Consider the following 21,037-nt stretch of genomic DNA (forward strand, 5'->3'; position numbering starts at 1 on the left):
CTCACCTCATCCTGTTTTCCACCGTTAGTCACCCATTCTCTTTGTGTCTCTACTGTACCCTAGTCATTTATCAATCTACTTAGACTTTCTGCTCTATTAAACTATCCCCTTGAGAGAAATGACCATGAAATATGTGAAAATATTGGCATATACATACTTTAAAAGCAGCTAAATGTGCAAAGTAGAACTAATTTTGAATGCATTTTCTTAAACATTGTCCTAACATAGAGTAGAAAATAAATGACAGTTGAATAGATGAGATGAATACAAGACCATAGCACATCTTAAGGTACTAGTCCATACCTGGTTTTGATTTATATTTCCAAACCACCCTTCCATTAAGTCTTTGTATTTTCTAACTTAATAGCTCTTGACATAGGATTTAAGGTACTCACGTAAATACACTCATGGAGTGAAGCTTAACAATAGGTTGTTGATATACGTGTCCCTGCCCCTGGAGTCAGCTCATAAGCACAGAGTAGTCAAAAACATCATCCACTAACTGTGTACTTGGCCAAGAATATATCTATAGTTTCCAAATTGAACATTTGGCTCTGTTCTGAAAACATCTAAACATATATATTAATAACTTTTTCATAACTAAACTAAAAAGACAGTTTTGTGCTAAATGTGAAAAGGAGCAATAAAAAGAATTGATGTAATTTGCAATCTGAAGCTTTTGAGAGAAATTTAAGTGAAGAATTGCATCTTAATTATATTTAGCCTTAAAATGTATTCTGATGGTAATATTTTTGTTGAAATGCGTACTTGCTACTCTTGATTGCAATCCATAAAATCATTCTAGTTTAATCCTAAATATAGGATGAAATTGAATTAAATCATTGTGCTAGTTTTGGGAAAGTTCTCGCTGCTTTTGTTTTCTTACGCAGGTATCTCCTAATTACCTGCTTTTAGTGATATTATTTTAGATATCAAACATTCCTATTCTATTAATAGCTTTCTAAGTAATGAGATGTGAATTAATTTCAGTTTTTTAATACTGTATTCTCCAATTTTAGATCTTTGTTACACGGCTCTTAAAGGCCAGAAGCTCATATTTTTCATTCTGGCAGATGGAAAATTGCAAAAGCTTTAACGAAGATTTTGGCACATATCCACTCAATAAGCAGTCCTTGCATATTATGCTAAAAGTGCAAAGTAGATCTAGTTTTGAATACAAGTTGTGTTTTCTTAACAGATTTGCTGCAGTCTGTTTCCTCTGTGATTTGTCTTTAAGGTGCACAAATCTTGTAAGATACGCAAAGGACCAGTACTTAAATCCTGCAAGTTTAACCAGTGAAAAGCGGCTATGCTTGGGTAGCTCAAGGAGATGTGTCTCTGTGTTCTAAACCACAACAAATCTGGGCTTTGTTGAATTAGTGGGGGAAGGGAATTCCAAAGATTCCAGTCATTTTGCATTTTTTAGAGATAACATGGCATATGTACTGTTACATGATTTCACATAGTAGATTTGTGACTTGAGAACTCTTGCCAGTGTTTCAGCAAGAACGTATTCTTTAGCTAGTACAGATTATACCCAAATAGGCAAACATTAAACAGAAAAATAGTTATAAATTTCTCCTTAAAATATTGTTTTTCATTTTTTATCAGTAATTTTTTTCCATAGTTACAAATTTTTTTTTCAATGAGAACTTTCAAGATCCACTCTCAGCAACTTTCAAATATGCAAAACAGTATTATTAGCTGCAGTCACCATGCTGTACAGTACATCCCCATGACTTATTTATAAAGTTTGGAAGTTTGTACCTTTTGATCCCCTTCACCCCTTTTGTCCAACCCCTAATATAATGTTTTTCTGATTGAAAAATTCTTCAGTAAGATTAATAAGTAAACATACAGATTATCTATACATGTGATATTTTAAAGTAGTGTCTCTTCTAAATTTTAGCTGTATCTACTTATATATAATTACAATATTTCCAATACCTTCTAAAACTGAAAAAGCATTTAAATAACTTACTGTATTAAATACAAAATCGAAGTATTTAGCATTTCTCATTGTATTTGAAGTAATTACACAATAACATTTTCATGCAGCTTCTATGAAAAAACTTAAAATACCAATCTAAATACTAGATGTTTTATAATTCAAAAAATGTAGATATTAGCCAAGATTAACATTAGAAAATCATTTTTTTAATTAAAATTCTGTATATACACATTTGATTTTTTCAAAAAGGTGAAATGTAGAGAATTCCCTATTGCCATTCCGAATAACAAAGTATGCTTAGCATCTTTTCAATCCAAAGTGAGTTGTCCATTTTAATGTTAATTATTCCATATGTCAATATTGATTTCCATGTAGGAGAAATAAATTGAAATTTACATGCAGAAGTTTTATATTTATTTTTTTATTTTATTTATTTATTTTTTTTGTGAGGAAGATCAGCCCTGAGCTAACATCCGTGCTATTCCTCCTCTTTTTGCTGAGGAAGACCGGCTCTGAGCTAACATCTATTGCCAATCCTCCTCCTTTTTTTTCCCCAAAGCCCCAGTAGATAGTTGTATGTCATAGTTGCACATCCTTCTAGTTGCTGTATGTGGGACGCGGCCTCAGCATGGCCGGAGAAGCGGTGTGTCAGTGCGCGCCCGGGATCTGAACCCAGGTCGCCAGTAGTGGAGCGCGTGCACTTAACCTCTAAGCCACAGGGCCGGCCCAGAAGTTTTATATTTAGACTTTACTTTCATTTGAATTCACTTGAACTTAAGACCAAAGATTTTTGGAAGTTGGATTCTTTGACTAAGGATTCCAAATATCGATAGCTGTAGGAGTTGGAACATCATCGAACTCTTCCCCATTCTACCAGAAGAGGGCAGGAGAACAAACCAAGAGGAAATTTATGGGTGGAAAAAATCAGGAAAGGCACTCAAGAAAGCTCAGAATGTTAATAGCTCAAAAGCTTTTTTGGGTGGCTTCACTGTTTGAGAGTGTTTATGAAGACCCTAATGCCAAGTGCCTCACTTTGCAGGAGGCATGAGCAAACTTTAAGGCATCCGTATACCTTTGTGCAGACTCAGGCCTATCTAAAAAAAAAGTCCTAACCTTGCCAAATGCTTACCTTGTGCCAGGCACTCTGCTAATCTCTGAACACATCTTACTAAGTCTTCACAAAAACCTTGCAAGGTAGATATCCCTGTTGAATGGATGAACCTGAGGACTACAGACTTCAGGTAATTTTAAAAAATTGCTACTTTGCTACTTTACAAAGTAGCAAAGCCAGAATTTAAACCTAGCTCCTATTCCAAAATCCTTGCTCTTGACCCTACTATTTGCCTCTAGATTTCAGAGAAGCTAGGAATGTAGGCTTCAGCAGGCAAGAAATGCATGCGTGCTAGTTAACTGATTAGAAAAGGAGCTAGTTATGTAAGGCAGATGTCATTCACAGGCTTTAAAACATACAGCTTGATATAAGACATTAGTGGAAGAAATCAAAGATGTAAAAAAATGGAAAGATATTCCATGCTCATGGATTGGAAGAATAAACATAGTTAAACTGTCCATACTTCCTCAAGCAATCTACAGATGCAGTGCAATCCCAATCAGAATCCCAGTGACATTCTTCACAGAAATAGAACAAAGAATCCTAAAATTTATATGGAACAACAAAAGACCCTGAATAGCCAAAGCAATCCAAGAAAAAAGAACAAAGCTGGAGGTCACACTCCCTGACTTCAAAATATACTACAAAGCTATAGTAATCGAAACAGCATGGCACTGGCACAAAAAAAAAGACACACAGATCAATGGAACAGAATTGAAAGCCCGGAAATAAAACCACATGGGCCGGCCTCGTGGCTTAGCAGTTAAGTGTGCCCACTCTGCTACTGGCGGCCCGGGTTCGGATCCCAGGCCCCACTGACGCACCACTTGTCAGGCCATGCTGAGGTGGCATCCCACATGCAGCAACTAGAAGGATGTGCAACTATGACATACAACTATCTACTGGGGCTTTGAGGAGAAAAAGGGAAAAAAAGGAGGAGGATTGGCAATAGATGTTAGCTCAGGGCCGGTGTTCTTCAGCAAAAAGAGGAAGATTGGCATGGATGTTAGCTCAGGGCTGATCTTCCTCACAAAAAAAAAAAAGAAATAAAACCACACATCTGTCGACAGCTAATCTTCGACAAAGGAGCCAAGAACATACAATGGAGAAAGGAAAGTCTCTTCAATAAATGGTGTTGGGAAAACTGGACAGCCACATGCAAAAGAATGAAAGTAGACCGTTATCTTATACCATATACAAAAATTAACTCAAAATGGATTAAAAGACTTGAATGTAAGATCTGAAACTATAAAACTCCTAGAAGAAAATATAGGCAGTATACTCTTTGACATTGGTCTTAGCAGTTTCTTTTCAAATACCATGTGTACTCAGGCAAGGGAAACAAAAGCAAAAATAAATAAATGAGACTACAACAGACCAAAAGCTTCTGCAAGGCAAAGGAAACCATCAAGAAAACAAAAAGACAACCCACCAACTGGGAGAAAATATTTGCAAAGCATATAACCAACAAGGAGTTAATTTCAAAAAATATATAAAGAACTCATACAACTCAACAACAAAAAAATGAACAACTCCATCAAAAAATGGGAGAGAGGGGTGTCGGCCCAGTGGCAGAGTGGTTAAGTTCCCGTGCTCCGCTTCAGCGGCCCGGGGTTCGTGGGTTCAGATCCCAGGCGTGGACCAACGCACCGCTTATCAAGCCATGCCATGGCAGTGTCCCATATAAAGTAGTGGAAGATGGCATGGATGTTAGGTCAGGGCTAATCTTCCTCACACACACACACAAAAAAATGGGCAAGAGGATATGAACTGACATTTTTTCAAAGAAGATATACAGATGGCCAATAGGCACATGAAAAGATGTTCAGCATCACTAATTATTAGGAAAACACAAATCAAAACCACAATGAGCTATCACCTCACACATGTCAGAATGGCTATAATTAAAAAGACAAGAAATAAGTGAGGGAGACGATGTGGAGAAAAGGGAACCCTCATACACTGTTGGTGGGAATGCAAACTGGTGCAGCCTCTATGGAAAACAGTATGGATATTCCTCAAAAAATTAAAAATAGAATTACCATATGATCCAGCTATCCCACTACTGGGTATTTATCCAAAGGACATGAAGTCAATAATTCACAAAGATATATGCACCCCTATGTTCAGGGCAGCATTACTCACAATAGTCAAGATGTGGAAGCAACCCAAGTGCCCTTCAGCTGATGAATAGATAAGAAGATGTGGTATATACATACAACGGAATACTGCTCAGCCATAAAAAAAGACAAAATTGTGCCATTTGTGACAACATGGATGGAACTTGAGGGTATTATGCTGAGCTCCAAATAAGTCAGACAGAGAAAGACAAACACCATATGATTTCACTCATACGTAGAAGATAAATAAACACATAGATATGGAGAACAGATCGGTGGTTACCAGAGGAGAAGGGGGTGGGGAGAGGGCAAAAGTGGTAAAGGGGCACATATTTAGGGTGACGGATAAAAACTGGACTGTTGGTGGTGAGCATGATGCAGTCTATACAGAAACTGAAATATTGTGATTATACCTGAAATTGACACAACGTTGTAAGCCAATGTGACCCCAATAAAATAATTAAAAACAAAACAAAACATAACAGCTTGAAAACTGATAAAGGCCATCTGCAAGCTTTTCCTCCATGTCTCTGTTTACTTCCTATCCCGCAATAGGGTAATTTCTAGGGCAAAATGGGATAAACATTGAGTGGGGCAGAAGTCAGAATCTGGAATTTTACCAACTTGGTCAACTTTAATTTTGCAGTTAATTTGGTCAGCTACTGTGGTAGGTTGGAAATCATTCCCACAATGTTTTGCAGCTCCTCCCATCAAGGTAGAGTCTGTTTTCCCACCTCTGGTATCCGGGCTGGCCTTGTGCCTTGCTTTGACCAATAAAATGCAGCAGGTGTGTTTCTAGGCTGATTCTGTGTCCAGACCTTAAGAGGCCAGTCTACTTCAGTCTCTTGGGACCGGCTGGCATGTAAAGAAGCTCAGGCTACACCATGGAACGATGGGGGAATGACAAGAGACTGGAGAGCCAATCCCAGCCAACAGCTCAGGGAAGAGAAGCACCCAGTGAGCCCTCCTAATCCCCAGAACTGTGAGAAATAATATTGTTGTTTTAAAGCCATTATGTTTATTACGCAGCATTATATAACAAACAATTACAATAATGGAGAACCGAAACTGTCACAAGTTAAATCTCAAATATTAAATGTAGATTCCACTATTTTTCCTACCTACTGTCACTTTTCCACTGTTGATAGGCGTGTAAAATTGCTCTATGTGTCCTTTCTCTTTTCCTTTTCACAACACATAGTTGTTAATGAACAGTGAAAATGTCAAAAGGCTGTAGCTAAAAGCCAAGGAATTTCCAGAGTCTTAAATCAAGCTTAAATAATTAGAAATGTACCCACTTCTTTCATCACACTCTGTAGGCAGCTCCCAGGGCTGGAAAAGCATTTACGTGAGCTCTAAAATAAAAGGGCAGTCTAGTTAGTGATCCTTTTAGCATTTACGTTCTTTAAGGCTATAATGATATACATAATAATTTTTCATGTGAAAACTCTTAAGCCCATGGTTGGGAGTTAGCACAGATCTAAAATTCTTCCCTTTTTTTCTAAGCCTCAAAACAGTTATCTGAGAATTTCTGACAGCTATATCCATTGTCTACAACTCATTTGTGTAACAGACACTCATATGATGCCTACTATGTCCACTCACTGTTGTGACTCATTTAATGAGGAAGGTAGGGTCTTTAATCTCCATTTTACAGAGGAGGAAATCAGGGTACAGAGAGGTTAAATAACTTGTCCAAGGTTACAATGCAGAGAAATTTTCATCCCTCTCTGCTGGATGAAGGAGGTAGGGGAGGAGGCAGATATGGAGTTAGGTGGTGTTATGTATTCAAATAACATCTCTACTGAAGGAATTCTTCCCAGGGAAGTGACGGTGAGAGCAGGGAGGTCTTTGCATGTCATTTGAGATCGTGATGTGGCTCCAACCTTTCTAGCTTCATCCACCACCACTGGCCCCTCCACTTCAATCTTCAGCTGTAGAAACTTAGCCCCCAAATATACCTTGGAATTATTCACCTCTGCGCTTTGCTCATTTGGTCCCACAAAACACCCACCCCCTGCATGGAACGCCCTCACCACCTTCTTCAAATGCAAAAATGGAGTTGCATACCTTTCAAAGTTCACCAGTAGTAGTTTCTTCATAAAGCTTTCCTGCTTCTCTATATATCACTGCCTTGGACTTTTGGCAGAATCAACTGCTCCTTCCGTCAAGACTCTTAGCTCTCGTATTCTAAGCAATTTTTTCCCATCATTTTAAATTAGCTGTTTATAAAACATGTCTTACACATTAGCTTGCAAGCTTCTTGAGTGCCTAACCCAATTTTCTGCTTAAGTGTGGACTCGGGTGCACATTAGTTGCAATGAAATCATCTGAGTAGAGGTGGCATTCGGTCAGGGTGAAGAGGGCACCTTTTTCAGACTCCATTCCTGTTATATAAACTTTAGAGTCAAGCAGAGGTGACATTTCTGGTGTTGCCTCAGGGCAGTGTCAGTTTCAGGGTAAAGAATAGCAATCTCGCCTCTTCAGTTCAAGCTAGAACATTCTACAGCAATTCCATATGAGCAAAAGCTGGGGGGAAGTCTAGATGTATAGTAAGGACACTAACTCTAAACGGTTACCTACCCATAGATTTCAAGATTGTTTACAAAGCACAAAGTGTAGTGGAGACTGGCCATTACCAGTTAATAAGCTCGCTGTAGGGAGACAGCTCAAGTCCACTCAGGCCGCAGCTCCCCAAGGGAGCTCTCCAGTCATCCTTTCAATCAGCTACTTACCAATTGTCCACCAGGCAGAGATGCCACAATTTTCCTTGAAAAAAGTGGTATTCCGTGGATCATTTTTAGAAAAACAAGGTAGCATTTTGATTTTGTAAGTCATCTGAAATCTGGAAAAAAAGGATATATATGTGCCGAAGAAAAAATATTTGTTTTTGGGCCGGCCTGGTGGCGTAGCAGTTAAGTGCCCGCGCTCCATTTCAGCGGCCTGAGGTTCGCAGGTTCGGATCCCAGGCATGCACCGATGCACCACTTGTCAGGCCATGCTGTGGCGGCGTCCCATAGAAAGTAGAGGAAGATGGGAATGGATGTTAGCCCAGGGCCAATCTTCCTCAGCAAAAAGAGGAGGACTGGCATCGCATGTTAGCTCAGGGCTAGTCTTCCTCACAAAAAAAAAAAAATTGTTTTTAAAATTAATTTAAACAGTAAATGTAATGATATCCATTTCCAAGAATGTGAAAACATGATTTAAAAATCGCTATATTCTAAATAAACAGCTTTTGACCTAAGCTAGAGGTTCTGAAACTTTTTTTTCGTTACCACCTGCCTCCCCCGACCCCCAACCAAGGAGAAGTTTAAATTAAATTTAACTTTTCCCTACTGAGAGAAATAAGGAATAAGATTTTGTCGGGTAGGGTTGAGCTGTGAAGGGGCATAAACCACTGTAATATCTATGATTTTTTTGGCCCCCAAGAACAGAATTTCAGAACTCCTGGCTGAAGCCCATTAACAGAGAGAACTGCAAATTCAAGACTGCAGCCAAACTGGTTCTGGGGGCACCGACGCTCCAGGTGTCACCCCGCTGCGTGCGTCTGGTAACACCAAGACTCTCAACTTGCCTCTCACTTCATCCTGGCTGGGGCTGTGCTTTAAGGTTTTAGCTCACCTTTAAAATGAGACAGTAGCTGCTCTCTCCTAGTTTCAGGGACAAAGGAACATTTGGAAAATACTTTGAACATTGACTCTAATGTCTACTTTATGGAATCTAACAAATCTGTTTTCTCGAAAGGAGATACTATCTGATAATTTGCCTTACCTACTAATTAGCTAAGATGCCTGATGGTGTTCCTTTCCTGAAAGACTGCCTGCCTCCTCGTTCCTTCCTGGACATACTAAGTGTACTTTAAAATAGATGTCTGGGCCGGCCCTGTGGCTTGGTGGTTAAGTGCGCGCGCTGCGATGCTGGTGGCCCGGGTTCGGATCCCGGGTGCGCATCGAGGCACCACTTCTCCGTTCATCCTGAGGCCGAGTCCCACATACAGCAACTAGAAGGATGTGCAGCTATGACATACAACTATCTACTGGGGCTTTGGGGGAAAAAAATAAAATAAATAAAATCTTTAAAATAGATGTCTGTTTTTATCCACTTCCAGAAACGCTGTAATCGATGTTTCCCTTAATGAACACTATAATTCACCTTTATCACAGGATTGTTACAAGGATCAAGTTATTTAACATACGTAAAATGCCTAGCACAGTAAACTTTCTCTCCAGTGTACAACACAGAGCTGTAAATTAATTTTGAAAGAAACAATATATAACTATCTGAAAAAGCAAAGAGCTTATTATGAAAGTGATTGGAGTGATTAACATAACCACAATACCATTATCACATTTTAAAAAATTAACAATAATTCTTTAATATGATCAATTATCTAGATACGTGTTCAGAGTTCCCTGAGAGTCTCCTAAAATGTTTTTGACAATTGGTCTGTCTGAATCAAGATCCATACAAGACTCACACACTGCATTTGCTTGATACTGCTCTTCAATCTCTTTTAGTTTGAGGTTACGCTCCCATCTTTTTTCTTGTCATTTACTTGTTGAAGAAACCGTGTCACTTGTCCTGTGGAGTGTCCCACACTCTGGATTTTGCTGCTTGCCTCCCTGTGGTGGTGTTTACAACATGCCTCTATCCCTCTATTTCTTGTAAACTCTGTAGTTGGGTCTGGAGGCTTTCTCAGATACAGCTTTGGTGTTTGGGGCCAGAATGCTTCACAGGTGCTACCATCTGCTTCTTATTACACCCACCAGATGGGTCGTAATGTCTAGCAGTCTCAGTGGTAACTCTGATCACCGTGTTCATGTACCGTCAGCCAACAGCCTTTCATTTAATACCTCCTCCTCTCAACATGCCTTTCTGGGCTTTAGTGTCTGGAAGGCTGGAAGTGTATTTCTCAAACTCCCTTGCAGCGAGGCTTGTGGATGTGATTTGAATTCCACCATTAGAGGCACCTGTATATAGTGAAGAATCCAGAATTGAGCGGGGAAGGGGCAGGTTATGAAGCATCCTTGACGGGGTGTATTAGAGTGAGGTGATATGGTTGTGGAACCAGTGGCTGTTCGGGTGGCTTCCCCATTCAGCAAGTGGCTTCCTGATCACGACATGAGCAGCAGTCCTTGGACAGCTTGGCCCTAGAGGGTGGATCTGTGAGTCACTCCTGAAGCTCAGCCATAGGCTGTTCCTTCAACCCTGCCAACCACTTGTAATATACCATATAATAAATCCCTTTTGGCTTAAATTACTTGACAGTGGATATCGTTTTCTGCTTCGAACCCTGACCAATGCATCTCCTCTAAGAAAAAGTATTGTAAACAAGTGTCAAACAATTGCCTCTCTGATTTTTCTTAGCTGATTAGTTAACTTGTTAACAATTTCCTGAGTATGTAAAACAGATATTCTAGGAAGACAAGCCTTTTTTTAAAACAAAGAAGTCATAGGTATTTCACATTCCATTGTATAAACTTTCTAAAAGAAACAAAGAAGTGCTTTTTATTTAGTTATTTATTTAAAATCCCCACGGACTCTTTTATTTTTCTTTTCTTTTTTTAAAAATCTTTTATTTATTTATTTATTTATTTGAGGAAGATTGACCCTGTGCTAACATCTGTTGTCAATCTTTCTCTTTTTCTTTTTTCTCCTCAACCCCCAAGTACACAATTGTATATAGCAGTTGTAGAGTTGTGGCTGTTCTATGTGGGACGCCGCCTCAGCATGGCTTGATGAGCAGTGAGTAGGTCTGCGCCCCAGCTCCCGGCTGGGGAACCCCGGGCAACAAAGCAGAGCTCGGGAACTTAACCACTGTGCCACCGAGCTGGCCCCCCAGAAGTGCTTTTTAAACATTTAAAAATTATTAAAAATTAATCCCTGTACATTAATGAAGACAATTTTATTGAAAGATAAATATTGTCTAAACAAAATTTTAATTCAATAACGTGAACTAAAAGGTATAAATCTTCAGCGTCCAGCATAGAGATTTTTGTTGGATATTTTATTATATAAATGTTCAAACACAGAGAAGTTGAAAGATACAGTGACCTATCCAGTGACCTAATTATGCATATACCTGTCACCTGGATTCTACAATTCACATTGTTATTTTTGCTTTGTCACATATCTAACCATCCATGCATCCCTCTAATCATACATTAATCCATCTTACTTTTTGATACATTTCAATGTAAGTTGCCAACATGAGTACACTTCACACCTGAATGCTTCAGTATAGCAAAAGGGTTTTGTTTCAGGTATAGTATTTGGCCACTGGAGGGCTTCCAAATGCCGTACAATGCATTAGAAAGTAAATTAGTCTCTAGTGTCCCCTCCTGGGGAAGTTCTAGGGAAGGAGGTGCACAGAGTGTAAATGGCATCAGTTAGAGTGAGAGACTCAGTCTGAAATCCAGCAAGATTGCAAGGCTTATCTTTACCCTGAGAACTCCCCTTCTCTTTTTACAGCTACTTGAGTTACAAAAGGGAAATACATAACTGTCCCCTCTTCCTCTCAAATGATTTGTGCTATTGAACGTTGCAATTCTTTAGACCAGAATCCCCAAAATCTTCGTGGAAATCACGGTGTTGTATTTGCAGAAACGAGCTGGTGTCAGGCGCTCCATGTGAATCTGTCGATTGGTCCTCTCCACGAGGGCGGGGCTCGGTCTGTCTTATCACGTGTCCCCAGCACGTAGGTAGAGCTCTGCCCGGCAGGTCCTAGTGCTGGATGAGTATTTACTGAAGGAAGGAGTGAATTCAAGCGCTTGATTCCAAATACAATCTCCACACATTTAATGTCGTAACTAATCAAGTAAGTTTTTTTTAAAACAAAAATAAGCCTTAACCCAAAAGTAAGAGCATAGGTTGGTTATCCTAGAGCTGGCGCTGCAGCCATACAGAAGTGACTGTATTTCCCATGCGTGCAGCAGGAGATTCAGCGTGAGCCGCACCGCATCCCCCTGGGGCGGCTCCTGCGGAAGCCACGCCGGGCAGACGCAGCAGGGAAGCTTCCCGGAAGTTTTGGGGCATTTTTCAAACACGCCCTGGGCCTTCCCAGAAACGAATGTGAAGTTTTGAAATGGGGCTGAATTCGATGTCTTCTGTGAATCAGTGTGGGCAAGAGTCAGTGGAATTTGAATCATTACTGTTAATGTTATTCCCCTTTTGTACCTTCAGACTGGTGCTACCTGAGGAAATTCAAGCATGTTGCTGTTTTAAAATTACCTTTTTAAGGTGATAATTTTCTCTGATACTTCTTTGGCCTGGAAGGACCATATTCAGCACAAGTTCATCAAGCTAGCACACATCTCAACAGCTACTATGAGATTTTTTTAAAAAGATATTTTTGTCTCTATAGGAGAATTAGAGACGAATTATTTTTTTATTGTGACTGCATAGAGAGCGACGTAAACAATAATTTCAAATCCCCCAGTTTTCCGTTAGAGATCACATGGCAGCCTACCTGGGTGAGACTCAAGGGACAGGGAGAGTAGAGAGATTTAAAAACCATAAAATCATCTTGTATTTTATACTCAAAATCGGTATTTGGAGAAATTTTATGACATAAGCTATAAAAGGTTATGTGCAAAGCAGTCTCCCGCTACAGTTGACGCTGCCCTCTCACTAAGGAAATGTATGCGCCCCCAGGACTGTCAAATGGACCCGTGATGCCTGCTGTTCAAGTACCTAGAGAAAACATACTCTTCCAGGGGCCCTGGGAGACTCCCTGCCACCTGGAGGAAGGTGGTGTCATCCAAGCGCTGAATGCTGGTGGAAGGTGGTTGGCTGAGACCAAAATTTGTTCTTTCTCAGAATGTTGCCTCTCTATGTCAAGGTTCCCCCCAGTCACTGGTACATTCAGAAAAATAAGAAACATGCAGTGAGTGACATTTTCATAAAGGTACATTTATCCAATTTAATTAAATTTCCTTTTTTTCCATCTTTATGACTTTCCTATTTATATTTAGTGTTAGGATGTCCTTTTTGTGACTAGTGGTGAGGAATGACAGTTTTTAATTTTTTTTTTATTGTACTTGGCAAAAAGGAAAGTAAAAAACTCCATGTGAGTCTGCAAAATAATACTGGAAATTTTACTGTACATAAAAGTACAACGCCTGGAAAGTCTAAAAAGTGTCTCCCAAATTAAGATTCTACAATGCAAAAAATAAATAAAATAACAATTCAATGAATTCATTTTCCTATACAGGTATTAGACGTGAAACTGAACAAATCAAAAACTACTGATTGGTAGAACAGGAATCCCCCATTTCCTGCCCCCCCCCAAAGCATCGCATATTCTCTCAAGAGATATGTAATAAAATTAACTGATAAAAGATAGCTTCTAAGTTTAATTCCTAGCTCTCCCATTTACTAGCTGCAATATCTTGGCCAAGTTACTTAACACACTCTGTGCCTCAATTTCCTTATTCATAGAATGCAGATAATAATAGTATCTAGATCACAGGGTTGTTGTGAGGATTACATCAGGTAATCCATATACAGAGTTAAATACACTGCCTGACACATAAGTGCAAGTTTACTGTTAGCTGTATTAATGTTTAGGCAAAGCCGCTGTAACGAAAGACTCCAAAACATTATTTTAAATAAGATACAAGTTTATTTCTCCTTCTTGTAACAGTTTGGAAAAGGTAGACAGACCCTGCTCCATGAGTTCATGTGTAGAGACAGGCATGAGTTCATGAGTAGAGACAGGCAACCTGTCTCTACTAGCCTCAGCTCGTGGATTCCATATCTGAGAAAAAGATATGCTTTTTCTTAGCACAGAAAGAAACCGAAGACAATTGCTTTGATTGTCTTCATCTGCGTAGGGTGAGGTAGCTCACCAGTACATGTCCCCATTCTAGCCCACAAGTAAGGAAAAAGAGTCTGTGGAGCAGGCGATTTCATTTGTAAAGACATTGAAGCAGAAATTACACTGACGACTCCACTCATATTTTATTGGTCAAAACCTGGCTACACTGAGCTGCAAGGGAAGCTGGGAAATGTCTCTGGCTGGGCAGCCATGTGCCCACCCATTGCTCAGAGTAGAGAGAGTGGTCTATTAAAAGGGAAAAAGGAAGAATGGATACTCAGAGATCACAATAGTCTCTGCCACATTACATACTTTTTTTTTTTAATTGAGATAAAACTTCTATAACATAAAATTTACCATTTTAAGCACTTTGAAGTGTACAGTTCAGTGACATCCAGCACATTCACGTTGTTGTGCAACCATCACCACCATCCATCGCCAGAACTTTTCATCATCCCAAACTGGAACTCTGTACCTATTAATTGTAACTACCCATTATCCCCTCCCGCCAGCTCCTGGTAACCACCATTCTACTTTTTGTCTCTATGAATTTGACTAATATAGGTACCTCATATAAGTGAAATCATAAAATACTAGTCCTTTGTGTCTGGCTTATTTCACTTGGAATAAAGTTTTCAAGGTTTATCCACGTTGTAGCACATATCAGAATTTAACTCCTTTATAAGGCTGGCAATAGTCCATTGTATGGATATACTACATTTTGTTTAATCCATTTACCTGTCAATGGAAATTTGAGTTGTTTCCATCTTTTGGCTATTGTCACATTACATATCCTTAATAAAATTACTTAAATTATTTTTAAAATTATAATTTATTACTTTTAGGAGGATCTTATATGCAAGCTACAAAATCAAACAAGGAGTGACCCTGAGTTTCACATCTCACCACCCCCAAATTCATGGATCGTGCTAATAAAATTACTGTGGTATGTTAGTAATCCATCTTTGTGCAATATCAATGCAAGTCACCTAATCTCTCCATTTCATCATTCGTGGACTAAGAAAAATAAAGGTATTTGCCTTACAGGGCTATTATGAGATAATGCACGTAAAGCACCTAGCATAGTAAGTGCTAGATAATCAATTTGTTATTATCAATCTGCCAGATCAGTTTTTCAGTACAGTGGACAATATTGGTTGCCCACCCAATGTCCATTCTCCTCTTCCTACTTCCTAACAGATCTTTTGATGAGATACTCACCCCTTGCCCTTATAGCCTATGAGACTTAGAGATGCTAGCCAGATTCCCAGTTCCAGGGATGGGCTCTTTTTTTTTTTTTTTTGTGAGGAAGATCAGCCCTGAGCTAACAACTGTGCTAATCCTCCTCTTTTTTTTGCTGAGGAAGACTGGCTCTGAGCTAACACCTATTGCCAATCCTCCTCCTTTTTTTTTTTCTCCAAAGCCCCCAGTATAGTTGCATGTCATAGTTGCACATGTCAACTATTGCACATAGTTGCTGTATGTGAGACATGGCCTCAGCATGGCCGGAGAGGCGGTGTGTCGGTAAGCGCCCGGGATCTGAACCCAGGCCGCCAGTAGCGGAGCGTGCACACTTAACCGATAAGCCATGGGGCCGGCCCCCAGGGATGGGCTCTAAATGGACTAAGCCAGCTATATTAATCCAATCTCTCCAGCTAGGAAGAGGCAAATAATCCAATTCTGGTCAATGCAATTTCAGGAAAGGACTGCTGGAGACTTCTGGAAAAGATTCTCCTTATTTTTAAAGACAGTGACAGAAAGCCTGTCTCTCTTGCTAGACATGAACCAGGAAACACACTGCCCTGATTTCTCTGGTAAAGCTAAGAAGAATTAGTAAGAAACTATGCCAGAGTCCTGACTGTCTGCCTAAAACTCACCACACCTGAATTTGCAGTTATGCGAGCCATTACAATTCCTTATGGTTTAGGCCAATTGGCATGTTTATTTTTTCATTTTATTTGAAGGTGAAAGCATCCTAATTGACACAGATCAATCTTAACTTCCAAAGAGAATTCTAATACTAAACTCTGATTTCTGGAATATGAAATTGGAGAGAGGGGACCATGGAAAGGGGGAAAAGAAAAAAAAGCTTTTGGAAAAATGTTAAGAATGTCATTTTTAGAATATGTATTCAAATGATGTCAAATGCATACATCACCCCAAATGCTCTTTTTTGGAAGAATGGCAGGAGCTAAAGGATGGATGAAGCAGTGTCCTGAAAATGTTGAAATAGTCCTAGTATGAGAAGAGGAACCTCACACATTTCTACTTCCTTGTGGAAAGTAATAATCAGCTAAATGCAGAAGAGAGCAGTCAGTCCCCCATCTCTGCAGACAGAGAGTTCATCCAGATGGAATTTTCAATTGTCATAAGGGGCACAGAGATAGTAAGAAGTACAAGGGGAAAGTAACTTGACCATTACATAACTCCTCAAGGATTAAGTAACAGCCCACAAATATTGTCATTTAACCTGTCACTGGATAACTCATTATTATAAAAAAAAATCTCTTAGTTTTCTCATTCTATATATGAGTATAATAAAGAACTGCTCTGGTCTTTGTTCTGGGTTCCTGGCACCTGGCCTCTAAAACCTTTGGCATTTTCTGAATGATAGGAGTATCTTAGTTATTCGTGAGTTCCTTGGATCACACATGAGTTTATGCTCATGAGATGGCTCAGGATGGGCCTAGTTACCAGAAAGACTAACCCTATGATTAGAGGGCTGGGCTTTGAGCCAGCCGGACTTCAGGGAGCGGGGAGCTGGAGATGGAATTGAGTCATGTGGCCAATGTTCCTATGTAATGAAAACCCCAGTAAAAACTCTGGAGACTGAGGCCAGTAGAGTTTCCTGGCTAGTGAACACACTGACGTGCTAGGAGGGTGGCACACCCTGATTCTATAGGTGGAGGGCAGGGAAGCTCTGTGTTAGGGACCCTCCCAGACCTTGCCCTGTGCATCTCTTCATTTGACTGGTCCTGGTCTGTATTCTTTCTAATAAAACTATAGTTGTAAGTATAGTACTTTCCTGAGTTGTGAGTTGTTCTAATGAATTAACCTGAGAGTGTCATGGGAATCCCCAAATTTGTAGCTGGGACCCCCAAAGTGTGGCTGGCATCTGAAGTAAGGGCAGTTTTGTGGAGGGCTGAGCCCTTAACTTGTGGGCTCTGGGCAAACTCTTGGTGGTTAGTGCCAGAAAGAATTGCCAGACAACCAGTTGGTCTTGGAATACACTCTTTATGTAAAGTAAAAATTTATTATTATTTTTTTCACTCTGTCCTCTTATTTTATTTCTTATCATTTTCCAGTTTTATTGAGAAATAATTGACATACATCACTGTCTAAGTTTAAGGTATACAGCATGATGGTTAGATTTACATATATATATTGTGAAATTATTACCACAATAGGTTTACTTAACATCCATCATCTCATATAGATACAATGAAAAGAAAAAAGATCTCCTTGTGATGAGAACTCTTAAGATCTACTCTCTTAACAACTTTCCTATACAGCATATAGCAGTGATAACTATAGTCATCATGTTGTACATTACATTCCTAGTACTTATCTATCTTATAACTGGAAGTTTGTACCTTTGATCATCTTCCTCCAATTCCCCCTCCCCCATTATTATTTTTAAAATCAGTAGAAACAAAGGTTGTTTGGAAACAAAAACTGTTCCTCAAAAATAGGAATTGATCATTTATCTTTATATCATTTTGAAGAAAGTATTTCAACCTAAATAATAGTGCCATTGGCTCTGCCATTTTACCTTTACTGATAAGTAGACAAAAACCAAATATACACCCACATAAAGAACTTTTTCACATCATTGAAATCTTATCCAGTTACATTTCTATAAATGGCATTGCCTTTTACTTTATTTAAAAGGAACGGCAATGCTGACCCATCACAGTTGCTGCAAAAATATTAAATGTTAATTTTTTCCAGAGACCCAATTACATAGTGATTTTGTTCAGTCCTTTTTTTAGTGCTGCTATTGACGATGACAAGAAGGATGAGCTGGGAGCTCTTTCCTGGTAGAAATGCTGGACATGGGCTGACCCACACTCCCTCTGGAAGCCGGCTCTGATTAGTTGGATATTTAGCAGCCATGGAACAAGCAAAAGCAACTGATTACAAAGGGGTCCAACTTGCCCCTATTGATGCTGAAAAACTCACCTAACCTATGTGACTTTGAGATGAGGCAACAGGATTGTGAGGTGGGCTTATAAGAAGCAATTCAATGGAAATCAAAACGACTTTTCATTCTGAGTTTCTCTATTTTTTTTTTTTTTTTTTTAATTTCCCTCCCAAAGCCCCAGTAGATAGTTGCATGTCATAGCTGCACATCCTTCTGGTTGCTGTATGTGGGACACGGCCTCAGCATGGCCGGAGAAGCGGTGCGTTGGTGCACGCCCGGGATCCAAACCCGGGGCGCCAGCAGCGGAGCGCACGCACTTAACCACTAAGCCATGGGGCCGGCCCTGAGTTTCTCTATTTTTAATTGTATATAATATTCGATAATTTCTTTATCTCATGAGTGGTGTCACAATGGAATGGTAATGTGATTGGCATAAAGATGCCAATAGACCCTATAAAGTTTCTTTCATGACAAAGTATAGAGAAACTCACTTGTACCCATGTATCTCCACAGTAAAGGGGACCACACAGCACATTCTTGACTCTCTGGTGCCCTGCTATGCCACTGGCTGACTGGGGTGCAGTTCCCATCTGGTCCCTGTGAAGCTCACATCCTCCCGTTTTTAAGCGTCTTCCTACCTCTGACCCTCTGGTCTTTTCTAAATGTCCTGACTGTGTAGCTGCCTCCTTGACACATTCCTGTAACTAACAGAGTGAATGGGAAGTTGAGTCCCAGGAGTACTACCCTCTAGCAGGACCTGGGCCCAGGGCTATAAGAGGCTATTCATGAGCCTCTGAACGAAGTGTTTGTGCCTTATGTGTTTATTTTGAAGATCTTTGGGATTGAAATTACATAAGAAAACAGGTAGATGAGAAAAAATTTGAAATAGTCTTACAGATCTTTGTGACTAGGAAAATAAGATCAATGTTAAGATGTGGCTGATTGTGCTAACCAACTTTCAGTGGCATGACAGGGTAATCTGCTGCAAATGGAATCGTCAAGAAAAGTGCTTCACTGCAGCCCTCAAAGAAATATTTTGTAATTTAAAGGATTTGCTGGGGCCGGCCCCGTGGCTTAGCGGTTAAGTGCGCGTGCTCCACTGCTGGTGGCCCAGGTTCGGATCCCGGGCGCGCACCCACCTGACGCACCGCTTCTCCGGCCATGCTGAGGCCACGTCCCACATACAGCAACTAGACGGATGTGCAGCTATGACATACAACTATCTACTGGGGCTTTGGGGGAAAAATAAATAAAATTAAAATAAATAAATAAATAAATAAAAAATAAAGGATTTGCTGGATTGAATACTTAAGTGGGGGCTCAGAGGGCTAGAAGGTCCCAGGGCAAGGTGGGGAGTGGGCAGCAAGACTGAGGGCATAGCTGATGGCAGGTATTAGTTTGTCAGGGCTGCTATAACAAAGTAACACAGACTGGCTGGCTTAAAAAAATAGAAATCTATTTTCTCACAGTTCCGGAAGCTAGAACTCCGAGATCAAGGTGTTGGCAGGGTTGATTAATTCTGAAGCCTCTCCCCTTGGCTCACAGATGGCCGTCTTCATGTTCACGTGGTGTCCTCCTTCTATGAGTGTCTGTCTGAATTTCCTCATCATATAAAGACACCAGTCTTATTGAATTAGGGCCCATCCTAATGACCTCATTTTAACTTAATTACCTCTCTAAAGACCCTACAGTCACATTCTGGGGATTAGGGCTTCAATATATGAATTTTTGAGGGGAAACAATTGAGTCCATAACATGGGGTTAGAGAAAGTGGAAATTATCTTCTGGAAAAAGAAGGGAGAGGAAAATGCCCAGAAATACATAGGAAAAAAGATCCTGAATTGTTTCTAAGACAAAGGGTGGAGAGGAAATATGAAGTGGGTACAATGGGCCCTCAGGTGAATTGTTTTAGGCACTGCCCCAGAAATTGCAACACTCTCTTATATTCCTTCTGTTATAGGCTGAAGTTCTTTAGAATCCAAATAATAAGAATGCCGTTTGGGTTACAAGTAAATAGGTGTTTTCATTTTACATTTATGTCTGAACTTCATAAGTTTCCATTTCAAGTCAGGAAATAAACTCAGTCAGCACTTTTATACATTAATTTTTTGAGGATCAAGGAAATTAGCTTTGAGAATATAAGGATAAGCAGACTAAGTAATGAATGTGCTCATTACTTTAGCTGCTGGTCATTAGCCAATGCTTAATCTTTAATTATGAGTTGAGTTTCTGCTGCATGCAACTGGAAAAGACTTAACACAGATGGGGTACTCGGAGACAGCTGCATGGAAGACAGGGAATACAAAGTGTCAGAATAAAGGCAGACGCATATTGCAAGGAGGAGCCCTTCTGAATATGACATGAGCATAGTAACGAGCATAGTGAAAAGAAAAAAGCCTGACTGATGATAATAACAGGGCACACTTATAGAGCTGTGCAGGGGTCCTACATTGGGTTTAAGCTCCGTTCACTCTAGGATTCAGCCATGGATTCAGCCATGGATGGGTATATTTGGTGCACTGATGGAGCCAATCCACCTGAGGATATATTTACATGAGGGACTAAAAAGCCTTTGGGGAGTCAAAGCTCATGCGTTTGGTTTAAGGCAAAGTCAAGAACTGTGAACAATCTGAGATTTTATCCGACTTGCAAGCTAAAAAGTTAGCCTGCCACACGGATGCTGGTAGAAGATACGAGACTCCTGAGTCAGAGAGCAGCAGTGGCCAGAACATCAGCTTTTTTTTGGCACTAGTTTGCAGAGTCCCAATTCCCACAAGGAGACGCAAAGAAAGCTGGATAACACCTACATATGCAGTGGGTTGCATCACAGGAAGAAACCTTCAACTTAGGGAACCTGAATCTTTTATAATGGACAACATGTTTGCTTGCTCTT

The sequence above is a fragment of the Diceros bicornis genome, chromosome 3, assembly GCF_020826845.1.
Source record: "Diceros bicornis minor isolate mBicDic1 chromosome 3, mDicBic1.mat.cur, whole genome shotgun sequence".
Lineage (NCBI taxonomy): Eukaryota > Metazoa > Chordata > Mammalia > Perissodactyla > Rhinocerotidae > Diceros > Diceros bicornis.